Consider the following 11,867-nt stretch of genomic DNA (forward strand, 5'->3'; position numbering starts at 1 on the left):
GGGATCACTTTCGTGGCCGCAGGGCTGCTTGGCATAGCCAATAGGTCTCGCTTTTGGGACCTTATAAGTATTTAGTTATGCAACTGTTGCATGACTAAACACTTTATAAGGTCCCAAAGACGAGACCATATTTAAGTGGGCCGGCTGGACCCGACCCACTTAAAGCCCTGGCTATGCTTTGATTATCTTTCCAGAGTGTCTTTTATGTAACATTGTAAACTCAATGCCAAGATAATGTAGGGTACCCTTTCAGAAAGTGATGTTCCCCACAACATACACTAAGCATGTATGCCTCTCATGTGAGGGACTTGGAAGTCAGTGTAGTGAGCACGGTTAAATAAAAATCAGGTAACCACTTTTCATTACCAAAATATAAACGCATCTCGGAAATTGTGACTTCCTTTACCTCCCAGTAAACGCCACCGGCCTCGTAAGTTGTAAGCTAGGACATGGGGTATCTAAATGAAAGCTGTTCTTAATCACGCCCTGAACCTTTCGGTGCGTCTCAGAAGGACAGTCTGGTTTCAGGCAAGAGTCAGCGGGACACGTTTCACATGTGCCCATCCACCAACCTCATCATCTCCGTGCCACTTCCGATGCAGAACGGGACAAGGGGGTTGGCCATCGCAGCACACGGTACAGCCAAGCAAAGACGCAGCGGGCGGAAAAGCCTGTCCAAAATCTACGGTGAGTCAGTGTTTAATTCGTATTTACCGGGTGCAGCTGTGCCACACCCCATCCTCTGGTGGTACACTGCCCTCTCCCTGGGTGCGACCGCAACAAGACAGCATAAGTTAACAGTAGGCGTTTTTTGGGAAATTGGACACGGGAGTGAGGAAAGCGCTGCGAAGAGAGCAAAGCTTCTGTGTGTGCTTTAACCACGGCTCTCTATGAATTCATTGTCATTGCTAATGCAGTGGAGTCTCGAAACAATAAGGGCTGTTTTTGAACAAAGATTTAAAGCAGGACCACAATTTTGAGATTTTCAAATGTGAATCTCGGAAAAAAATGAAGAGCAAGCACTAACTAGGCCATTAGTTCGGCTTTTACTATAGTGTACGCCCAGCGAGGCACACAACACAACGAAGGGCGGGCCCATGTGCACACAAGCAGATCGCCTATATGCATACAGCCGTTTTATCGACCTTCAGCAGACATACACGCATGTACCCATGTACACAGAACAAGAAACATGCAGCCCTTCATGCACATGGACCCACAGTGGTACATAACCCTAGGAGAGTAGATAATAAAACATAACAAAACACCACACACCAGCAAGAGGCCCAGGTTGATGTATAATACTGGAGCACTGGAAATGTGCTCACATTGGAGCCCAAGAGGAAGCGCGGTGCGTGGTGCACAAGGCAATTGTGTGTGAGAGACAGAGAGAGCTTGTGTACAGGGAGATGTGTACCAGGAGGGCACTGGAAAATGTGCCACATGGAAGCACAGTGTAATGTATCTAGACTTTTTCTAAGGAGTCCGACGTCTACCCCCCCTCGCCTCCCCCCTCCCTTAGTGGCACAGCTCACTTTCACTACTGCCACTGCCTGCACTGAGAACACACGCCAGGCTGTCAACAACCAAAGCGAGCGAGCCACCTAGAAAATGTTTCCATTGGCCCTTTCCATATTTTAAAAGTTAGGTAATTCCTCAAAAGATTTTCCCATCGAATTAGAACTTCAACTGGCGCATGCCTGGCCACCGTTCTGCAGAGGCCAAGGATAGGATGAGCCCGTAGTAAGAGCACATTCAATTCATGACAATGACTGACAGTGGCACTGTCAGACTCTCGGGCTGCCTTCAGCCTCACCTCCAGAGGGCGCAGTGCTGCTGTCATGAACACCAATCCACTTGCCGAGTGCAGCCCCATACCTAAAGCAACTCACTCAGTGTGCGCTTGCATGAAAAACTCAACCGCAGAAACAAAACGCCTGGGAAAAGAAACACTGTTAAGAGATAGGCAACATATCCCACACAACCTGAAGAGGAAGTGTGAAATGTAACAGAGAACGCATCACTGACTTGGATTACCTAAATAATTGTCGCATACATTGTCTACAAAGAAATCATTCTCCCTGCCTGAGAGTTAAGCACTAGAAAGACAGGGTAAGCTTCAAAGTCTGTTTTAAAATACAGCCGATGCTAACCACTCACCGCATATCAACCCCTGCCTCACACACACTCACACTCACATTTGTTCTCTTTCTCTCTCGTTACTCCTCATTCTCGCGTCACACGCTGCCATAAGAGACAGACAATTAGTGTTGTGTAAACAGCGCCAGTCTTGCTCCGTTTACACAAAACTAACGGGCTGTAGAAAAGCAGCGGTGTGTGTGTGTGTGGGAGGGGGAAGGATTGTGAAGTGAATCCTAGTCCGCATGCTGGCAAGCCCCACCGCCACACACTGGTACAAATTAACCACTGAATGTACCTGAGGGGAGCAATTTATGATGCGCCTCTGAGGAACACTGAGTGGCGTGCCTCGTGGCAGCGCCTGCTGCTGTACATCAAGGCACTGGATGATGTTGTTCAGGGCCATGGATTGTAGGCATTAGCGGCTCTGTGATTTGCAGTGAGGGACAGGGTGACGTCAGAAGTTGTATGAACAAATGTGCAATATAGCACACACTTCAATGTGCTGTAGTTAGTCACACAGGGTGTTATCATAGAGGGCTCAAATTCCACGTGTCCTATTTTTTAGGTCGGACCTAGGCAGTGCATGCACTGCTCTGCGAGACATGCTGTTTTAGAGTATGGGCTTGAAGCCCCGCCTACTATCCCCTCCATATTTTTCATTGGCTTGTGTAATTGTCTTTCGTAAACGCTGGCTTCTAATTCATGAATAGGCTAGTTAGTCCCTCCTTAGTACCGCCTTGTCTTCATTTGTAACCTCCTATGAGGACTGGTCCTTTTACTTCAGTTGTTACACGGTATGTCTTATTTAGTCTGTAAGCACTATTTTCTTTAATGAGTTGCTGCTACTGCAGGCATGACATGCTTTCCTGCAACATACAGCACGCCTTGTGCACTTTCACTTTTCAAGCAGCCCGGGACAACGGCGCTGCTTCTTTGAAGTGAAATAGGTCTCGCATCTACAAGAATTTGAGCTACTGGCTCAATGCCTTTCTGTGTTAATTATCAAAACAGATAAATAAAAGGCATTGTCATTTACAATGCCAATAACTTAAACTCTCACAAATGCGAGACCTATTGCATTGCAAATGCTTGTTTATAATGCTCCGATGGCGCAATGCCCTGCTCAATATTTACAACACGGCGCTTGTGAGAAGTTGGCCTGGTATATGCTGTCCACTAGTTATAGTGGGCACCTTGCACCAGTCCAAACGACCCTTATTGATGATTAGGTTAAAGAAAACCTTTATTGAAAGCTATCCTAGTCCAGGCTAAGTCTTGAAGGAATGTAAAGCAGCTTGGTTTACCAGATTATAACCTCCCGAATGACCAAATGAAAGGAGAACCACACAAGGTATATATATAAAATATATGTATGTATTACTAAACACTCTCTACTAACCTCTTTATGAGATTAGAGCACAAGATACACTATTAAAGTATTAGAGTGACAGTAAAATAGCAAAATACACAGTGGACTCCAGGGGGAGACTAAGCCATATACTAAGAAAGTGGTATAACAACCACGACTTGACTAGACACAGTGCCTAGAGCGCTTAGAATCGCTGGGACCCCAAGGAACCACCCAAGGTAGTGACACAGGGGACCCACGGGGGACGCGTGCAGTGTGAGAAAACAGGCGCGAGCTCCGTACAATCCTATGGGAAAGTCGCGGTTGGAATTTTAAAGATTAAGGACACTTAGGAGAGGACTTTAAGCAAACCCTTTGGAACATAGAAGGTTCTAAGGCCAGCACCCTTGAGAGTACCGAGGTACCTGTGTTACCTATCCCAGGAGAGCCAGGTGCATAGGGGTCAAGTGGTGTCGGGAACGCTCATTGATTTCAATTGCGTGATGCAAAGAAGTGCTGCTGCCAGGAAGATGAGAAGTGTCCGGTGTGATCCAAGCCTGGATCGGAGCTGAGAAGAACCTGAAAGCAGAGGGGACAGAGTCTGGGTCACTTCACAGTGACCAGGGGCACGATAGACCAATGCCCACCAATGTCAGGTGTTTCAGGTGAGATGAGGTGAAGCTTGACTCTGCAGCCACAGGGACCAGGAGACATCGACGACAACCAAAGTCTGCAAGCGAGCTGTCCCACGAAGGATGTTGAGTGCTGGGTGGGGTCAGTGTTCGGATTGGAGACCAACAAGCCTTGGTAACTGCAACCCACATGGTCAAAGAAAAGATGATTCGGTGTGGACCAGCAAGGTCCTGGGGACTCTCCAAGTGATGGAGAGTCTGGGCACGTCTGGAGCAACCAGGAAAGCTCACTTAAAGTTAAAGTTCCCTTCTCAGGGACCCACAGGTCGACGGACCAGGGATCCCGAAGGGACCTCAAGAGGAATCACAAAATACCAGCCCAAGGAACACTCGCGGAGTGTAGGCCGGTAATCTTCGGTGGAAACATTGCTCAGGGTCTGGACTACATGTAGTCCAAAGCACAGCCTCAGGGATTGCCAAAAAGCATATGCTGCTGCAAATGTACACTGTGCCCGAGGGATGCGGATCTCAGAATTGCTGAGAGCACGGATCAACCTCAGAGACCACAGGAACCCACTTCCTGTATTGCAAAAATCTTCGGAGTCCTTCAGGATCTGCTTCGATGCAAACTGGTCAGATGCGTTTCAGGTGCCTGCCTTGCAGGGGAGTAACTCCTTTACTCCAAGGGAGATTCTTCAGTCATCCAACATAGTGTAGATAGTCGAAGTACTTGGTTTCTGTAGCAGAGTTTCGTCCAGGTAAATCTAAAGTCCTGTAGCCAGGGGTTCCTACTTTATACCCAAGGAAGGGGTGGGACAAACTCTGGGGACTCACCTCTGGGAAGGTCAGGACAGAGGGTTGGCTACACCCATGTCCTTTGTCCAGTTTCGTGCCAGAGCAGGGGCTGATAGCCCCTGCAACCGGTTTGAGCTTGACTATGCGCAGGGTCACCAAATGTGTCCCCAGTGCAGACATCAAAGCCCTCTCAGAGTGCACCCAACCAGCCCCAATACACTAATGCCTGTCTGGGAGGTGGTCACACCTCCCTGTGACAGGAAACCTATTGTCCAGCCGCCCCTGCCCGAGTTTCATCCAGCAGCAGGAAGGCAGACTCGTGTCTGTGGCCGGCAGCATCCATTTTGTGATGCTAGGGTTCTGTGAAGCTGGTACCGGGTGTACCGGTGTTGTCATATTTCTCCCTCTAGTAGGGTGGAATCATACCTCCCACACCAGTTACTGGTGTGGGGGTATGACTCCAAGGTGTTTGACACCAAACACGACAAGTTTCCATGCAGCCGTTTTAAAGAAAGCATTTACCGCGAGGTTATAATGCACTTAAGTATATATGGTTGACTGCATCACAAACAACCTCGGAATATAGGTTCCAAAGGCTGCAGAGGGGCTGTGCTCATGCTTGGGCACCCTCTCACATAAAACCCAGCACCCTGCCTTCAGGATTGATAAGGCCTACCATAGGGGTGACTGATAGGTTTATATGTGCAGTGATAAGGATAGATATAGTGAACCTATATCTAAGTAAGGGGTGCATGCACCACCTTACACAGGCTGCTGTAGCAGACCTGTTGTGTCATTTTGAATGGTCTCCCAGGGGTGGCATAATACATGCTGCAGCCCCTGAGAGGCCTCTGGGGTACCTATGCCCTGGGTACGTAGTATACCATGTACTAGGGACTGATAACGGTACCCCAGAATCCAATCTGGAGTGTACCTAAAGTACATGCAATCAATTTAGAGAGAAAGCAGATAGACTGGGGTCCTGATTAGCAGGATCCCAGTCAGACACTAGAATCCGGGTTCTCTGGCTGGCACAGGTAGGTACTCGTAACAAGCAGGGAACCTTTCCTCTAGTCAGGGTAAGGGGTTACACTACTAAAACAACCCCTTGCTCACCCTCTAGGTAGCTTGGCGCGAGCAGACAAGGCTTATCTCAGAGCGTTATAGGTTAAGCATTTGTGAACACATACAGTAACCAAGTGACAACACTACAAATGGACACCACACAGGTAGTTATATTAAAAATAAGGAATCTTTATATAGGATTATCACAAGACCATTAAACGATTAAAAATGCACAATACGGTTGCTTAGTTGGTAGAAGATTGCTTAGTTTCTCTTAAGTTCTTAAATGCGACACTTTAAGTCAATGTACCTTAGATGCGACACGCAGGGCAACAAAAGTGTTGCAGCGATGCAGATGTGCTGAAGTTCTTGGTGCAAAAGAAATAAAGACGGGATCTTCCAGATGCGTTACGCTTCTCCGATGTTGCGAGAAGGCTCGACTCGATGCGTCAGCTACAGCGGCGTCACCTTTGACGAGATGCGACGACAGCGGCCTTGGCAGCGGCACTCTTCTCCGACGTTGCGAGACGCTTCCGCTCGATGCGATGCTGCAGCGGCGACACCCCTTCTGCGAGATGCGACGACAGCGGCTCCGACGGCAGCACGCTTCTCCGTGGATGTGAGGCGCTTTTCTGGATGCGGTGCAATGCGACAACTACGATGGCTGCGATGGCGACACGCTTCCTCCTCGATGCGAGACTCTCCTCTCGATGCGGTGCAATGCGACAGCTACGATGGCTGCGATGACGACACGCTTCTTCGGCGTTGCGAGACTCTTCCGGAATGATGCGAGACGCTTCCGCTCGATGCGATGCTGCAGCGGCGACACTCTCTGCGAGATGCGACTTACAATACTTATACCCCTAATTCCTTTGTTCCTCTGGGGTTGAGGGGCCTTTGCCCAGTCCAAACCAGTTCTTGAGCACTCTGTTGACATGACTCTGCCTTTCTATTCGGGGTGCAGGGCAGAGACATCAGCCGCTCCGCAGGAGGTGGATCCAGCATTGTGGTAGCAGAGCACAACCCTATTCAGAGCCCAGGTGTACTCCTCCCACCCATCTGACTGCCAATCTTCCTATTCACCACCAGGCTACCTAGCGCTGCCCCTCTGGGTTTCCCCAGCCCAGTCACTCACACAACCAGACAGGCAGATACACATCACAGCAGAGGCGGGCTGAAATGGTCAAGCAAGCAAATACCAACTTTCTAAAAGTGGTATTTGCAAACACAGAATATTAAAATAAACTTTACTAAAAGATGTATTTCATTATTCTGACACTTTAAGTCAATGTACCTTAGATGCGACACGCAGGGCAACGAAAGTGTTGCAGCGATGCAGATGCGCTGAAGTTCTTGGTGCAAAAGAAATAAAGACGGGATCTTCCAGATGCGTTACGCTTCTCCGATGTTGCGAGAAGGCTCGACCCGATGCATCAGCTACAGCGGCGTCACCTTTGACGAGATGCGACAACAGCGGCTCCGACGGCGGCACGCTTCTCCGTGGATGCGAGGCGCTTTTCTGGATGCGGTGCAATGCGACAACTACGATGGCTGCGATGGCGACACGCTTCCTCCTCGATGCGAGACTCTCCTCTCGATGCGGTGCAATGCGACAGCTACGATGGCTGCGATGACGACACGCTTCTTCGGCGTTGCGAGACACTTCCGGAATGATGCGAGACGCTTCCGCTCGATGCGATGCTGCAGCGGCGACACTCTCTGCGAGATGCAACGACAGCGGCTCCGACGGCGGCACGCTTCTCTCCCTTGCGTCGCGCTTCCAGCTCCTTGCGACACGCAGTCCCTCAGAAGGCCCAACAACAGCAGCAGGCACTTCCAAAAGACTTTGGGGAGCTGGGGATGAAGTCCACTGGTCCTGGGACTTCGTTCAGGGGGCAAGCTCAGTTCAAGCCCTTGGAGATCTTTTAGCACAAGTTGAAATAAAAGTCTTTGTAGTCCTTTCTCCTCTCCTTCAGCAGCAAGGCAACCACTGCTGGCCAATCCCCCAGGTCAGGGACAGTTACTCCTCCTACAGCTTTCCCAGTTCCTTCTCTTCTGGCAGAGGTTCTTCTTGTTTCAGCAGGATCTGATCTAATTTCTTGGGAGCAGGGTCCCAATACTTATACCCCTAATTCCTTTGTTCCTCTGGGGTTGAGGGGCCTTTGCCCAGTCCAAACCAGTTCTTGAGCACTCTGTTGACATGACTCTGCCTTTCTATTCAGGGTGCAGGGCAGAGACATCAGCCGCTCCGCAGGAGGTGGAGCCAGCATTGTGGTAGCAGAGCACAACCCTATTCAGAGCCCAGGTGTACTCCTCCCACCCATCTGACTGCCAATCTTCCTATTCACCACCAGGCTACCTAGCCCTGCCCCTCTGGGTTTCCCCAGCCCTGTCACTCACACAACCAGACAGGCAGATACACATCACAGCAGAGGCGGGCTGAAATGGTCAAGCAAGCAAATACCAACTTTCTAAAAGTGGTATTTGCAAACACAGAATATTAAAATAAACTTTACTAAAAGATGTATTTCATTATTCTGAGTTCAGGCATACTAAACTCGAATTTCTATCATGTTCCCTGGGTCTGTTAGGATCATAGGATGTAACAATTCTAACAGCCCATTCTGGCCTATGGAGAACAGGTAGCCTTACAATAGTGAAAAACGAAAATGGCTGTAATTCACTATTAGGACAGGCCACACACATCAGGGCTTGTCCTACCTTATGCTTACAATGCACCCTGCCCTTGGGCCTACCATAGGGGTGACTGATATGAAGTTAATGGAAGGTTTAGGGACTGGCAAGTGTGTGCACCTGCCCAGTCAGCATGACAGTACCAGACTGCACGCAGGTTCTGCAATGGCAGACCCTAGATACATTTTACCAGGCCGCTTCTGTGGGTGGCACAACCAGTGCTGCAAGCCCACTAGCAGCATTTGCATTTACAAGCCCTGGGCACTCCTGGTGTACTTTACTGGGGTCTGACAGTAAACCAAATAAGCCAATCATGGAATCCAACCAACATATACATTTTACATAGGGAGAGCATATGCACTTTAGCACTGAACAGCAGTGGTAAAGTGCCCAGAGTCATAGAATGCCCAACAACAGGTCAGAAAAAGTACAGGTGGAAGGCGAAAAGTCTAGGGACCATCCGTACAAAAGGGCCAGGTCCAACACAACCCCCTTCCAGCCAAAACGCAGGGTAGACCAATCACTACCTTGATGGGCTTCCTTGCTGCAGGCGGTAGAACAAGGACCTGACCCGCAACTGCAGGGGCAGACTCCAGTCCTACGCCAATCCGAACCTATTGGAATCCCTCTGTCCATACTCTCAGGGCCCACCAAGCCAATCCATGGGGAACCCTTCTCCATACCTGTGGACACCACCTGTGCCGCACCTAACCTTAACTGGCTCACAGGTGTGTCCCAACAGACAGACAGCAAAATGCTACAGTGGCCACTGACAGTAGTCAGGGATGAGACCCAGGCCGTATGCCTCCAGGGCTCTCAAACCTCTGTGGCGCCAGGGAGCGGGGGGCAGTAGCCCTAGGTGCTTGTCACCCTTTGTCCATTCTCCCTCCCGTCAGGTCAGGTATGACATCCTGGCACTGACCCACCAGCCCCAGGCCTGTACCCGGCTGCTGGACCAAAGACTGGGGTGGCCTCTCCCACACCCGGTCCTCCCCCTTGGGGCTCTGTACCCTCCCACTTGGTGTGGTACCCCCTTCCAGAATTGCCAGGGCACCTGTGGCAGGTGTCCTGCTCAATTCGCCCACCAGTACAGGGGTTCTATCCTGCAACTGGGCGTCCAGGTCAGGGGGGGCACCCTGAACCTGGCCCTTCAACCTAGGGTCTAAACCCTTCAGTTGAGCGGGGGTCAGAGGCGAGGACTCCCTCCCTCTGCACCCCCTTTCAGATGGCTGTACCTTCCCACCTGGAGTGGTACACCAAGAAGACAGACTGGTAGGGACACTGATTACAGATGTCCCCCCCTCCAGGTCAGTACAGGTGGAAGGCGGAAAGTCTAGGGACCATCCGGCCAAAAGGGCCAGGTCCAACACAGACTAATTCAAAAACATTGAAACATCAGCAAAAAGTGGGGGTAACTATAAGAAGCAGATCCTACTCTCCTACACTACCCCCCCAAACATAAGGACATTAAACTAATCTTCACCAGTTGAGTCTTCATGTTCTAAGTGGAAATATCTGGAGAGTCCATCTGCATGTGCATGGTTACTCCCAGGTCTATGTTCCACTGTATAGTCCATGCCCTGTAGGGAAATGGACCACCTCAAAAGTTTGGGGTTTTCACCCTTTATCTGTTTTAGCCATAAGAGGGGCTTATGGTCTGTCTGAACAATGAAGTGAGTGCCAAACAAGTATGACCTCAGCTTCTTCAGAGCCCAAACCACAGCGAAGGCCTCCCTCTCAATAGCTGACCAACGTTTCTCTCTGGGGGTCAGCCTTCTGCTAATAAAAGCTACTGGCTGATCCTGACCCTCATCATTCTTTTGTGATAACACAGCCCCTACCCCCAACTCAGATGCATCTGTTTGGACAATGAATTGTTTGGAGTAGTCAGGACTTTGCAGAAGGGGAGCAGTGCACAGGGCCTGCTTCAGGTCATCAAATGCCTTTTGACAACTGACTGTCCACTAAACTTTCTTTGGCATTTTCTTAGAAGTTAAGCCATTCAAAGGGGTCACTATGGATCCATAACCTTTGACAAATCTCCTATAGTACCCAGTCAGGCCCAAGAAAGCTCTGACCTGAGTCTGGGTGGTTGGAGCAACCCAGTCCATGATGGTCTGGATTTTGCTCTGCAAATGTTGAACCTGGCCTCCACCCAAAAGGTCGCCCAGGTACACAACCTGACTCTGCCCTATCTGGCACTTGGTGGCCTTGATAGTGAGGCCTGCTCTCTGCAGGGCCTCCAAAACATTTCTTAGGTTGACCAGGTGATCCTCCCAGGTGGAGCTAAAGATAGCAATATCATGAAGATAAGCTGCACTATAGGCTTTCAGGCCTGTAAGGACTTTATTCACCAACCTTTGAAAAGTGGCAGGTGCATTCTTCAAACCAAAGGGCATCACCACAAATTGGTAGTGCCCACTAGGGGTAGAAAATGCTGTCTTTGGCTCTGCATCATCAGCTAATCTGCTCTGCCAGTAGCCAGCCTTTAGGTCAAATGTGCTCAGAAACTTGGCTGAGGCCAAAGTATCTATACGCTCATCTGCCCTAGGGATTGGATGGGCATCAGTCCTAGTGACTGCATTGAGACCTCTGTAGTCAACACAAAACATCATCTCTCTCTTGCCATCTTTGGTGTGAGGTTTGGGTACCAAGACTACTGGACTAGCCCAAGGGCTATCTGAGGGTTCAATCACACCCAAATCTAACATCTTCTGGACTTCAGTCCTGATGCAGTCCCTGAGGTGGTCAGGTTTCCTGTAAATCTTATTTTTACAGGCAGACTGTCCCCAGTGTCCACTTCATGAGTGCACCAGGTAGTCTGACTTGGAATCAGTGAAAACATATGTCTAAACTGATTGAGAACTTTTCTGCAATCAGTTTGCTGCTGGACAGTGAGGCTGCCTGCCAAGGCTACACCATCAACTGAACTATCATCAGGGTTCTGAGAGAGCAGGTCAGGGAGTGGATCACTCTCTTCCTCCTGTCCCTCATCAGTAGCCATGAGTAAGCCCATGTCTGCCCTGTCAACATATGGTTTGAGCCTGTTGACATGGAGCACCCTATGGGGGCTCCTGGGAGTTCCAAGGTCCACCAGGTAGGTAACCTCTCCTGTTTGCTCAATTATGGTATGGGGCCACTCCACTTGTCTTGGTGGGCTGCTGGGGCCACAGGCTCCAACACCCATACTT

Source organism: Triturus cristatus, chromosome 8 (genome assembly GCF_964204655.1).
Source record: "Triturus cristatus chromosome 8, aTriCri1.1, whole genome shotgun sequence".
Lineage (NCBI taxonomy): Eukaryota > Metazoa > Chordata > Amphibia > Caudata > Salamandridae > Triturus > Triturus cristatus.